The 14,160-nt window shown below is 37.2% G+C and overlaps 1 long non-coding RNA gene across 1 annotated transcript in view; it reads left to right on the top strand.

The window, feature by feature from the left end:
- Positions 1–3,234: 3,234 nt before the first annotated feature.
- The window catches only part of LOC124988758 (uncharacterized), a 198,701-nt gene continuing 187,775 nt past the window's right edge, over positions 3,235–14,160 (top strand). The window contains exons 1-2 of the long non-coding RNA XR_007109486.1: positions 3,235–3,292; positions 3,391–3,534. This is a non-coding gene — a long non-coding RNA (uncharacterized LOC124988758). The remainder of the gene's footprint in view (positions 3,293–3,390; positions 3,535–14,160) is intronic.

The raw sequence follows: 14,160 nt of genomic DNA, 5'->3' as shown, positions 1-14,160 counted from the left end.
AAAGCCAAGAAAGACCAGCCTGGTGGGGAAAAAACAGTTCACTGTGAAGATCTTAATTGCCTTTGATAAAAGGTTGCTTCTGAAATTAAACAGTTTTTGCAAAAACAAACTCCCCAAGACATCTTTCCTATTTTTTGTCTTAGCCTTCAACTCAGATCTTTTCCCCAATTTGTGCCTTGATCAAACTCAGTTTACCTGAACCCCACCCCTTTGAGGACCAAGCACACTACTTCAGTCTTGCCAGTAATATTTTCTTAAAATTAAAAGGTGATCTTTTTACTTTTATGAAAGCAGTTGTCTATCTATTCATTGTAGATTATCACATCTTAGAAAATAAAACAAATACACTGCTAGCAAAGTGTGCCACTGTTTACACTTGTTTGTGATATTTCAATGTACTGTGAATGTAGATGTGTGTGTGCACATAAACAAACACAAGAATGCACATATAAATAAAATGCTATGAAGTTGTTTCATAACTTGCTTTCTTAAAGTTACCAATCTCAGTTTTTTGTGTCAAAATTTTACATCTTGCTGAATACCCACCCGACATTTGAACCTCCATAATTGGTCCCCAAATACCCTTTCCAGCAGTTTATACAGATCCAGATCTAAGACAGAACATGCAGCCCACCTGTTGCTTTGTGCTGTGTCCCTTTTAATTTAGCATAGGCCCTATATTAGTAAAGAAAGATTAACACTAGCTGTGGTAACCAACAAAGCAGGGAATTTCCCTTGGTTAATTTGACAAAGGTTGGGTAAGTCTGTTCCCGCCCCACTCCCACTCCTGACCCACCACCTTCTACTTTAGGCCACATGCATACTGAATACTTTTTCCCAGGTTGCTTTTGCCCTTTGATTATTCATGACTTTTTTCACCGTGTTTAAAATTTTTTGAAGTTGTTTTATTTATTGCTGTTCCATCTTATAGTTTTTGACACTTGAGTCAGAGTTAAGAAGGAATTCATATTTTTTTTCTGATAGTTGCATAGTTTTTTTGCTTTAAAATTTTGACCATTTTGATCGAGTCGTATAAACCCTATAGAAGAGAATTCAGCAATATTTAATAATGCAAGAGGTGCATTTTCTCTTTCTCCAATTTATCTACATTACCAACATGAAATATGGGTTCAGTTCTGCCTTTCAAAGTGTTTACAGTGTGTTAACATCAATCCTTTGAAAAGTCCATTTTTAACACATTGACTTGAAAATATGCCTTTCGTATTTTAAATTCTCATGCATATTTCTATTTGTTTCTTGCTTTCTGTTTCTTATTTGTCTATTTACTCATGTACCATACTGCTTTAAATATTGAGGCTTTATATTTTCATTGTAGGGTCATTCCTCAACACTGGCTCTTTTTCTTCTTCACCTATTTCTTACTTATCTTTTTCCTTTAAAATTTAGTTCCAGGAATTAAGTTACATTTGTTCAGTTTCAGGAAGAAACACTGTTTCTCTCATGTAATTTTATTGAGATCAAATATATAAATTGACATATGAAGGATTGACATCTTCATGATATTAGAACTTCTTATCCAGTGTGCTGGCATTTATACTTTACATTCTAAGTTTTGTTTTGTGTCTCTTTGCAATATCTGTAAAATATGCTGATAGATTTATCACTTCTTAATGATTTAAACTACTAATGCTACTAATGTAAAAAGTTAAGCCATGATGTGGCAAAGAGTAAAACTCTACAGCTCAGTCACAAAATGTAAGAGAAGTTTGTGTTTCTCTCATGAACAAACCAACGCAGGTCAGGTGATTGCATCGATTTTGTGTTGTGATATTATCATTAACAATGTCACCTCACAGTGTATCTGAAGGAGGTGAAAGAGTACTAGGGTGGCTCACTGATTCTTCAGTGTCTTGGCTAGAAGTGGCATCAGTCCATTGTTCACTAGAACTAGTCACATGGCCTTGCTTACTTGCAGGAGAAGCAAGTAGAATGGGAAAAAGAATTTTCTCTGTAAGCTAGAAAGGGCTCAGAACCAGACACAGGTCAGCACTGTATTCTCCTCTCTAGTTATATCTTCTAACTAGTTATATGTAGGTCATGGTGTTAATTTCTGTATATTGTTTGTATTCTGTTATCTTATGGAACTTCCTGCCATAGCTTCTTAGTTGATCATTTGGATTTTAGAAATATAAAATGATGCTGTCAATCAATAGACATAGTTTTACCTCTTCCTTTTTGGGGTAGGATATAGCTCAGTGATAAAACACTTGCCTAGAACATGTGAGGTCCTGTTTTGAGCCATAGCACCACAAAAAAAAAAAAAAAAAAAAAGTTAGAAAGTCATACTTTAGAGATCTGTCTAGTTAAGTTTTTCCTTTAAATTCTTAAACACCTACAATTTTTCTAGCCTCCAGGACAATGTTAAATAGTAGTGGAAATGGTGGGGATTTTTGCTTCTTCTAACTTCTGTGTTGCCCCATTAGATTGTATGTTTTCCCAACAGTTTCTATCAACTCATGCAAGCATGGTTCTCCTCTAATGCACTCACTTGCAGCCATTCTTCACCCCACCCCAAAATGGATACTGATACTGATTATCTAATATTGAAATAACTAATTGGGTGTCCCTTAGTTTGAGATGGCTCCATCACATTGAATTCCTTCCCAAGAACTTGATCTTGGACTATGCTATGGAGTCTTGTTTATAAAAACAAATGCACCATCATAAAGCAAACCAAGGTACTGGGGATATAGCTCAGTTGGTAAGGCCCTGGGTTCAATCCCCAGCACAGCAAAAAAAAAAAAAAAAAGCAAACTAAAACCCAACTCAGAAGGAACCGTTGTGGCCTAGGAAAATAAGATGAAAGTTTAATCATTCAGAAAATATAACTAACCTCTACCTAGGAACTTTACACCTTAGTCAATGAAATATTTTCATTGTCTTCTGTAAATATCATATAAAATGTTTTCCTTCATCTCTCCTTGGTGGAGCCCTGAATGATTTGTAGTTCTATGCTTCCCCATTTATGAACGGGCATCTGCTCAAATAAACACCATAAGCCTCTGATGTGAATGCTGAAGTAGCCTAGAATCCTCGTCAACCCTTTCAGGAGATTAGACAATAGGGATAAAATCTATGTGTTGTCCCTTACCTGAACAAAGTTTTTCTTTATGTTGACTTCTGCAATCACACTGATTATTCAAGTCCCTGTTGATTGAGATGCATTAGACACAAGAGATTACTTAACAATCTATTGCAAGTTCCAAGTGTCAGGGGGTGAAACAACTGCCTTATTTGCCACAGCATCCTCTGACACATTTATGTGCTTAAGGTATATTTGCTGAATACATTAGATAACAGTCACATGAAGAGTGATGGCCTGAAAACCGAGTGATTAAGGTGTTTGGATTCTGTTTGGTATCTCTTCAGATGTGGATTCCAAGAAGTTTGCTTCAAAGACCAGTGTGGATCCTTGATGAGGAGGTGACCCAAGCTAAAAGTCAGCTGACTTCTCTGCAGCAATTCCAGTGGTTACATATTTCCTATCCAGATGCCTGAGGTGGAGAAAGAGAGGTAAGAGGTAATACCTAAATTAGGGTTCTCAAAGTGTGGTCACAGCACCTCTAGTGCCAGTATCTCCTGGGGACTTGCAAGAAATAGAAATTCTTGGCTCCCACCCCAGACCTATGGAATCAGAAACTCTGGAGTGGGACTCCACAGTCTGGATTTAATTAAGGCTTCCTGCAGGTGATTCTGACGCATACTCTAGAGGCATGATCTAAAGAGGATGGAGGGAGTGGGTCAGTGGCAAAGTGAGAAAGGCATCTCATTAGTTCAGAGTACAAGACTTCAGGGGAGGTCTCAGGTCTCCAGACTGAAGCACAAAGGAGGAATTTCAACCCCTGGGAAGACTGGAGAAAATCTCAGTGAGAACTTTGCATACTGTGTAGCAACAGAGGCTCAGGTGAAAAGGTAGAAGATAAACAAGGACTGGATCCTGGGTTATGCTATGGAGTCTTGCTTATAAAACAAACACACAAACGAAATCATGACCCAATTCTTTGAACTGAAATGCAGCATTAGAGTTTGATTTATTATTACTTCACTTGAACCACAGAGCTGGGTTCTTTGGTTTACTGAAGAAGATGTGGTAGGTAGAATGCTAAGGGATCCCCCATTATTCCTGCTTTTCCATATACACACCTTTTTCAAACTATTGAATCAATCATGAATTGAGGTAATGCTGTGCATGGATTTTGTAGATGTTATTACTTGATTTTTATATGTTACTTGATTTAAATAAAGGGAGGTTATCCTTAATGGATTACACCTAACTAGGTGTGTGTATTAAAAAGGACAGTATTCTTGGCTGACAAAAGAGACTCTAGAGGGATTTGGCATGAGGGGAGATTGTCCATGCTGCTTTGGAGGTGGAGGGGGCCATGTGACAAAGAATAAATGTAATGGTTTCTGGATGCAAAAGGTAGCCTGAGGCTGAGAGCAGCAAAGAAACAGGACTTCAGAACTACTATCACAGGAACTGAACCCTGACATAAGCACATGAGCTTGGAAGAGGACCTTGAGCTCCACATGTGAATGCAGCCTTGACAATGTTAACTTCAGTCTGAGAAAAGGACCCAGATACGCTGTATTCACACTTCTGCCCTGTGATATGTTAGATAATAACTGGATGATGTTTAAGCTGTTGAATTTGTGTTACTGTGTTATACAGCACAGGTAACCAATAAACAAAGAATGTATCTCAGAGACTAAAGGAAGGCTACATTTCCTATAGGAGATCAGGAATGCTATGTCAAAGGGAGAAGACTGCAGGTGGACATTATACATCCTGCTAATCTCACTCTTGAGAACATCATACTTAGCCTTCTTGTCAGGGGTTGGTGATTTTGAGGTTGCACTTTCCATCAGAACCAAGGACCATCCTGAACGGGTCAAACAAGTGGCTGTGAGAATGGAAAGGAAGCTGAAGATAAAAAGAACTAGTCCACATGTGAGGACAGAGTCCTAATTACTTCTTAAGGGTTCCACCTCAATATCTAATGAGAATTAAATTTCAATATGAATTTCAGAGGGGACACACCATATTCATACCATTGCAAATGGAAAATACTGAGCATAGAGGCTGTTTATCAGAAGACTTTATCATAGTCATATACCTATAACAAAACCCAGTTACTTTAAGCAAGTCCAGATGTGGCCATCAGCTCAGGTGCACTTGACTTTAAGACTGTGGTTTCTGATCTCTAGGTATACTTTGCTTGCCTTGATCCTCAGCTTCAGTCCTTTCCCCCAGTGCCTGCTGAACAAGCTTGACATTGTTTTTTATGACTTAGCACATTCACTTTGAATATCTTTTCAAGTAGAAATGACCTAGAAGAGTGCCTATTAACTATTTGTTAATGAAATGAGCTGGAATAACTAGCTTGGCTCTGTCTTGACTCATTCTCTGCTCAACCTGCCATTCTGGTTTGGTCAGACTGGATGCTACCACCAGCATTAGACACATAGAACAATTTTTTAAAATTTATTTTTATTGGAAGCAAATGGGATACATGTTGTTTCTGTTTGTACATGGAGTAACAGCATACCATTTGCATAATGATGTTTGATTTATTCTGTTATTTTTCCTTCCCCCCACCCTTCCCACCCCTCTTTTCCCTCTATACAGTCCCTCCTTCCTCCATTCTTGCCTCCCTCCCACCCCCCATTATGTGTCATCATCCGCTTATCAGTGAGATCATTGTCCTTTGGATTTTTGAGATTGGCTTATCTCACTTAGCATGATATTCTCCAATTTCATCCATTTGCCTGCAAATGCCATAATTTTGTTATTCTTTATAGCTGAGTAATATTCCATTGCATATATATACCACAGTTTCTTTATGCATTCATCAATTGAAGGACATCTAGGTTGGTTTCACAGTCTGGCTATTGTGAATTGAGCAGCTATGAACATTGATGTTGTTGTATCTCTGTAGTATGCTGATTTTAAGTCCTTTGGGTATAGGCCAAGGAGTGGGATAGCTGGGTCAAATGGTGGGTCAATTCCAAGTTTTCTAAGGAATCTCCACACTGCTTTCCAGAGTGGCTGCACTAATTTGCAGCCCCACCAGCAATGTATGAGTGTACCTTTTTCCCCACATCCTCTCCAACACCTATTGTTGCTTCTATTCTTGATAATCGCCATTCTAATTGGGGTGAGATGGAATCTTAGTGTAGTTTTGATTTGCATTTCTCTTATTACTAAAGATGGTGAACATTTTTTCATATGTTTGTTGATCGCTTGTACATCTTCTTCTGTGAAGTGTCTGTTCATTTCCTTAGCCCATTTGTTGATTGGATTATTTGTATTCTTGGTGTAGAGTTTTTTGAGTTCTGTATAGATTCTGGAAATTAGTGCTCTATCTGAAGTATGAGTGGCAAAGATATTCTCCCACTCTGTAGGCTCTCTCTTCGCATTGCTGATAGTTTCCTTTGCTGAGAGAAAGCTTTTTAGTTTGAATCTATCCCAGTTGTTGATTCTTGCTTTTATTTCTTGTGCTATGGGAGTCCTGTTAAGGAAGTCTGATCCTAAGCCGACATGTTGAAGCTCTGGACCTACTTTTTCTTCTATAAGATGCAGGGTCTCTGGTCTGATTCTGAGGTCCTTGATCCATTTTGAGTTGATTTTTGTGCAGGGTGAGAGATAGGGGCTTAATTTCATTCTGTTGCATATGGATTTCCAGTTTTCCCAGCACCATTTGTTGAAGAGGCTATCTTTTCTCCATTGCACATTTTTGGCCCCTTTGTCTAGTATGAGAAAATTGTATTTATTTGGGTTTGTGTCCGTGTCCTCTATTCTGTACCATTGATCTACCTGTCTATTTTGGTGCCAATACCATGCCGTTTTTGTTACTATTGCTTTGTAGTATAGTTGAAGTTCTGGTATTGCAATATCCCCTGTTTCATTCTTCCTGCTAAGGATTGCTTTAGCTATTCTGGGTTTCTTATTCTTCCAGATGAATTTCATGATTGCTTGCTCTATTTCTGTAAGGTACGTCATTGGGATTTTAATTGGAATTGCACTTTTGGTAGTATGGCCATTTTGGCAATATTAATTCTGCCTATCCAAGAACATGGGAGAGCTTTCCATCTTCTAAGGTCTTCCTCAATTTCTTTCTTCAATGTTTTGTAGTTTTCATTGTAGAGATCTTTTACCTCTTTGGTTAGATTGATTCCCAAGTTTTTTTTTTTTTTTTTTTTTTTTGAGGCTATTGCAAATGAATTTGTTTTCCTCATTTCCCTTTCAGCTGTTTCATCCCTTGCATATAAAAATGCTTTAGATTTATGCGTGTTGATTTTATAGCCTGCTATTTTGCTGAATTCATTGATGAGGTCTAGAAGATTTCTGGAGGAGGTTTTTGAATACTCTAAATATAGAATCATGTCATCAGCAAATAGTGACAGCTTAAGTTCTTTTTTTCCTATTCGTATCCCTTTAATTTCTTTGGTCTGCCTAATTGCTCTGGCTAGAGTTTTGAGGACAGTGTTGAATAGAAGTGGTGAAAGAGGACATCCCTGTCTTTTTCCCGTTTTTAAAGGGAATGGTTTCAGTTTTTCTCCATTAAGAATGATGTTGGCCATGGGCTTAGCCTTTACAATGTTCAGGTATGTTCCTAATATCCCTATTTTTTCTAGTTTTTGAGAATGAAGGGGTGTTGTATTTTGTCGAATGCTTTTTCCTGTGTCAATTGAAATAACCATATGATTCTTATCCTTAAGTCTATTGACATGATGGATTACGTTTATTTTTTTGCGGATGTTAAACCATCCTTGCATTTCAGGGATGAACCCCTCTTGATCATGGTGCACAATTTTCTTAATATGTTTTTGGATACGGTTTGCCAATATTTTGTTAAGGATCTTTTCATCTATATTCATCAAGGATATTGGTCTAAAATTTTCTTTCCTTGATGTGTCTTTGCCTGGTTTGGGTATGAGGGTGATATTAACTTCATAGAATGAGTTTGGTAGGATATCCTTCTTTTCTATTTCCTAGAAAACTTTGAGAAGTATTGGAATGAGTTCTTCTTTGAAGGTCTTGTAGAACTCGGCTGAGAATCCGTCTGGTCCTGGGCTTTTCTTGGATGGTAGATTTTTAATGGCTTCTTCTATTTCATTGCTTGATATTGATCTGTTTAAATTGTGTATGTCTTCCTGGTTCAGTTTGGGAGGAGCATATGTCTCTAGAAATTTGTCAATGTCTTCGGTAGTTTCTATTTTGTTGGAATACAAATTTTCAAGGTAGCTTCTCATTATGTTCTGTATCTCAGTGGTGTCTGTCATGATATTTCCTTTTTCATCATGAATTTTAGTAATTTGAGTTTCTCTTTCCTTCTCTTTGTCAGTGTGGCTAAAGGTTTGTCTATTTTGTTTACTTTCTCAAAGAACCAACTTTTTGTTTTGTCAATTTTTTGAATAGTTTCTTTTGTTTCAATTTCATTGATTTCAGCTCTGATTTTAATTATTTCCTGTCTTCTACTACTTTTGCTGTTATTCTGTTCTTCTTTTTCTAGGGCTTTGAGCTGTAATCTTAGGTCATTTAGTTGTTGACTTTTCACTCTTTTCTGGAATGCGCTTCATGCAATGAATTTTCCTCTTAGTACCGCTTTCATAGTGTCCCAGAGATTTTGATATGTTGTATTGTCATTCTCATTGACCTCTAAGAATTTTTTTATCTCCTCCCTGATGTTTTTTGTTATCCATGTTTCATTCAATAGCATATTATTTAGTCTCCAGGTGTTGGAGTAATTTCTGTTTTTTATTTTGTCATTGATTTCTATTCTCAGTCCATTATGATCTGATAGAACACAAGGCAGTATCTCTATATTTTTGCATTTCCTAAGGGCTGCTTTGTGGCATAACGTATGGTCTATTTTCAAGGAGGTTCCATGTGCTGCTGAGAAGAAAGTGAATCCGCTCATTGATGGATGGAATATTCTATATATGTCTATTAAGTCTAGGTTATTGATTGTGTTATTGAGTTCTATGGTTTCTTTGGTTGGATTTTGTTTGGAAGATCTATCTAGTGGTGACGGTGGTATGTTAAAGTCACCCAGAATTATTGTGTTGTGGTTTATGTGATTCCTGAAACTGAGAAGGATTTGTTTGATGTACAGGGATGCACCATTGTTTGGGGCATAAATATTTACTATCATTATGTCTTCCTGATTTATGGTTCCCTTAAGCAGTATGAAATGTCCTTCTTTATCCCCTCTGACTAACTTTGGTTAAAAGTCCACTTTATCTGACATAAGGATGGAAACCCCTGCTGTTTTACTGAGTCCTTGTGCATGGTAGTTTTTTTCCCATGCTTTCACCTTTAGTCTGTGGATGTCTTTTTCTATGAGATGAGTCTCTTGCAGGCAGCATATTGTTGGGTCTTTCTTTTTAATCCATTCTGCCAGTCTGTGTCTTTTGATTGATGAGTTTAGGCCATTAATGTTCAGGGTTATTATTGAGATATGATTTGTATTCCCAGTCATTTGGCTTATTTTTGGTTTTTAAGTTGACTTGGTTTCTCCTTTGAGTGTTTTTTCTCTAAAGTAGTTCCTCCCTTTGCTGACCTCCATTGTTGTTTTTCATTTCCTCCTCATGGAATATTTTGTTGAGAACATTGTGTAGCGCAGGCTTCTATTTGTAAATTCTTTTAACTTTTGTTTATCATGGAAGGATTTTATTTCATCTTCAAATCTGAAGGTTAGTTTTGCTAGGTATAGGATTCTTGGTTGGTAACCATGTTCTTTCAGAGCTTGAAATACGTTGTTCCAGGCCCTTCTAGCTTTTAGAGTCTGGGTTGAGAAGTCGGCTGCTATCCGTATTGGTCTCCCCCTATATGAAATCTGACGCTTTTCTCTTGTGGCCTTCAAAATCCTATCTTTATTTTGAATGTTAGGCATTTTCATTATAATGTGACTTGGTGTGGATCTGTTGTGATTTTGTGCATTTGGTGTTCTGTAAGCCTCTTGTATTTGATTTTACATTTCATTCTTCAGGCTTGGGAAATTTTCTGATATTATTTCATTGAATAGGTTGTTCATTCCTTTGGTTTGTATCTCTGTGCCTTCCTCAATCCCAATAATTCTTAAATTTGGTCTTTTCATGATGTCCCATAGTTCTTGGAGATTCTGTTCATGATTTCTTGCCATCTTCTCTGTTTGGGTAACTTTATTTTCAAGATTAAATATTTTTTCTTCATTGTCTGAGGTTCTGTCTTCCAAGTGGTCTAGTCTTTTGGTGATGCTTTCCATTGAGTTTTTTATTTGGTTTATTGTTTCCTTCATTTCAAGGATTTCCATTTTTTTTTTTTTTGAGAATCTCCATCTCTTTGTTGAAATGATCTTTTGCTTCCTGCAGTTGTTCTTTTAGCTTATTGGTATTATCATTCATTGCCTGCATTTGCTCTCTTATCTCATCCTTTGCTTCGTGAATCATCTTAATCATGTATAATCTGAAGTCCTTTTCTGACATTTCTTCTAACATACTGTCATTGGATTCTATTAATATAGAAACTAGATTTGTTTGGATCATTTTCTTCCCTTGTTTTTTCATGTTGTTCATGTATCTTCCCCTCTAGCAGTGCAGATCTGGGGTACTGCAGATTTCCCCCTATAGGCTTATAGAGGCCCTATAGGTTTCCAAAACCTTTTCTTTAAGGGGAGATCAATATTAGCAGTGCCCAATTCAGACAGTATGCAATCCTAGACCAAATAGCCCCTATGAGGACAATAACAAAATTGTCATAATAAACAGAATGAGTTTAAATATTATCTTCAGTAAAACAAACAGATTTAAAATAAGGTTTGCAGTTCTTAATGGAGGACAAAGAGGGTGCAGAGGGATGTAGAATGTGGCTGTTAATGGGATAAGAAAAGATTATACAGAAGTTCTAGATAAAAGAAAGGGTGAGAGTGTAATCAAAAGAAAGTGGATGTTAGCATGCAAAAAAGGGAGAAAGAGACTCTGAGGGAACAGGTAAACAAAAGGAAAAGAGAGCAAGAAAAGTAAAGAAATAAAAACTTAAATTTTTTCAATAAGGAGAAAAAAGAAAATCTACAGTATAACAGTCATATAGTAATGAAACCTCCCAGAGTTCAGTAGCCTGATGCATGATAGGTACCTGACAATGAGCTTCAAGCCTCCAGCGAGCATCTCAGGATGGGTTTTGCCCCACCTAAAGATTGGAGCTACGGCTTCCAGGATTATCCGAGATGGCCACTCTGGCTTCAAAATGTGTTGGCAAAAGGGGAGCTGCTGCTCAGGGTGTGGCCGTGATCAGCAGGAAGTCCTGGAGGCAGGATGTGGTTGGTCAGGCAGGGGTCCTGGAGGTCGGGTGTGTTTGGTGTGGTTGTGGGATTCTGGAGGCCGGTTGCAATCAGTCGGTTTGGGGTCCCGGTGATAGGGTGCAGTCAGTTGGTCTGGGGGTCCTGGTGGCAGGGAGCAGTCAGTTGATGCGAGGGCCCCAGAGGCAGGGAGTGATCGGTCGGACTGAGGGATCCTGGAGCTGGGACTCAGTCAGTCCGGTCAGGGCTCCTATGGGGCCTGGCTATTGTCTCAAAATGACAGCAACTACGTGTAATCAAACCTGCAGGTACTGTAACAGTGAACTTCCAGACAACAGCAGGCAGCCGGTGCTCCACTGGCGGTTGGGGATCAGTTTGCTGACTCTTGTCAGACGATCGGGAGGTGAACCTCGTGCGTTGGGTGACGGATAGGTGTAAGGCAGGCGATGGACAGGCGAGAGGCAGGCAAATGGCGGATGATAGGCGCCTGACAGTGAGCAATCTGCACTCAAAAAAGGCGTTGATATGCTGGCAGATTGCAGGTGATCACAGCAGACAAATGGGGTAAACAGCAGAGGATCGATAAGCAGCAAAAAACTGCCTTACCAAGAACAGATATCCTCTGCTTGAAACCAGAGTTACGAAGCAACAAGGAATGCAGCCTCCCTCTAGTCCACCATCTTGGATCTCCCCCACATAGAACATTTTAATAGCAGTACAAGGACTTGGAAAATATTATTATGACTGGGGCAAGATTGTTCTTCTGAGATGTGTTGAGCAGAATTCCTTGAAGTAAAATAGAAAAGAAGAATGGTAGCTTGTTTCCAGAGCTCTCATCAGATGACATCTGTCCTCTCTTTTGCAATAGCTAAGAAATTTTCTAACTCTACTGGTGAACTGTGTAGGTTACAATACCAGTATTCCAACAAGTATGTAATGTTGAGCAAGTCATGTGACCTTTGGTATCCTAAATGGTGTGATAACATTACCTAACATATGTTTCTTTTGAGAAAATAAAGTGTAAAAAAAAGTAATGTGTAAAGTAATGTGTAAAGTGCTTAACAGTATTTGATACAGAGATTAAGTCCTGAACAACAAAACAAATTAGTAGATTATCAGTGAAGTGTGGGGGACAACTTCAACTATGTACATGAAGTCTCCAAAGAAAGGAGGATGGATGAAATAAAATATTTGAAGATACATTGGCTAAAGCCTATCTAATTATGGTAAAAAGTATATTTTTGAGCCCATAGATTCAAAGAGCTCAAAAGACCCAATCACAAGAATTATGAAGACAAATACACAAGAGCACATCATGATCACATTGTTTAAAACCAGTGATAATGAGCCAGTGATAGTTACAGAAAGGAATCCCATCAAACTAGAATCAATGTCCAGCTAAAATATTTCTCAGAACAAAAGGAAAGTAAACACATTTCAGAAATACAAAAGGTGGAAAAGCTTGTCACTCTCAGATGAATTTGCAATATAAGAAATACAAAATCTTTTCTTTCCCCACTGCAGGGCTGGGGATTGATTCATGTATGCTAGGCGAGCACTCTACTACTGAGCTACATCCCTATAAAGAAACATAAAAAATCTTAAAAGAAAGTCATTTAGGCAAAAAGGAAATGATACCAGATGGAAATCTAAATCTACACAAAATAATCATTACTATGGAAATTAATTATATTTTTTCTTTCTTATTTTTAACCCTCTTTAAAAAGGAATTCACCATGCAAAGTAAGAACGAATAACAATGTATTGTGGAATTTATGCTATATGTAGAAGTAAAATGAATGAGAGTATTATAAAGGTCAGGAGAGGAGTAATGAAAGTATGTTATAAGGTTCTTACCCAAGAAGAGATAAAATGTCACTTGAAGATAGACTTTGATAAGTTAAAAGAAACTATAAATCCAATCATCAAAAAAATAAACAAAGTTTAACTAACAAGCCAGCAAGAGAAATAAAAGAAAATAATTAAAAATACCTAGTTAATTCAAGAGCAGACAGGAAAGAGAAAAAAGAACAAAGAATAGACAAAACAACTATAGATCAGCTAGAAACATGTGAATGTAAACTCATCCATATTAATAACAACACTGCCTATAATGATCTAGACATCTAAATGAGAAGGTAGGGATTGCCCATTGGATCAAGATAAACAAAACCCAACTATATTTTAGGTCTAAATAAAAGCTTATTTTATTTTATATACCCACTTATCTAAACTCACCAGCAATTTTAAATTTTATTTACGAGTATTCTGACTTTATGCAACACTCACTGTCTGTGGGACTTCTTGAATTTCTGACATAACTTGGACAGGTACTTATTAGTTCTGCTAACAAATGATCCTGTCAAGTTGTTTCTTTGTTGCATTTCTGGGTTAGGACAAAAACTGTGCATAACTTGCTTTAAAACAACTATTATTATTTTAAGTCCATTTTGAAAGTTCACATTTCTTAACATAGTTAAAAAAGTAACCAATAATTAGGTAAATTGTTTTAATGAGATTTAGGAATAAATACATTTGCTAAAAATGTTTATTTGTAATGTTGTGGTAGAATTCAACATATATGTGTGTGTGTACATAATTATATGTATTTTTAAACTATAAAATGATTTCTAGTACTCTTATTCACTGTCTAATACTTAGTGTGAATATTTATGAATTCCTGTGATATACAAACCTCACTTTAATTTGACACAAACTCATTTAAAAGGACACAAACCAGAAGCAAAATGGTGGGAAAAGATATGCTATTCTGTGGTAATTTTTAAGAGTCATAATATCAGACAAAGTGGATGTTAGAGCAAGGAATGAAGAGGGTCACTTCTTAAAAGTAAAGGGG

The sequence above is a fragment of the Sciurus carolinensis genome, chromosome 1, assembly GCF_902686445.1.
Source record: "Sciurus carolinensis chromosome 1, mSciCar1.2, whole genome shotgun sequence".
In the NCBI taxonomy this organism is placed as follows: Eukaryota; Metazoa; Chordata; class Mammalia; order Rodentia; family Sciuridae; genus Sciurus; species Sciurus carolinensis.
This window is presented reverse-complemented; position numbering and strand designations above follow the sequence as displayed.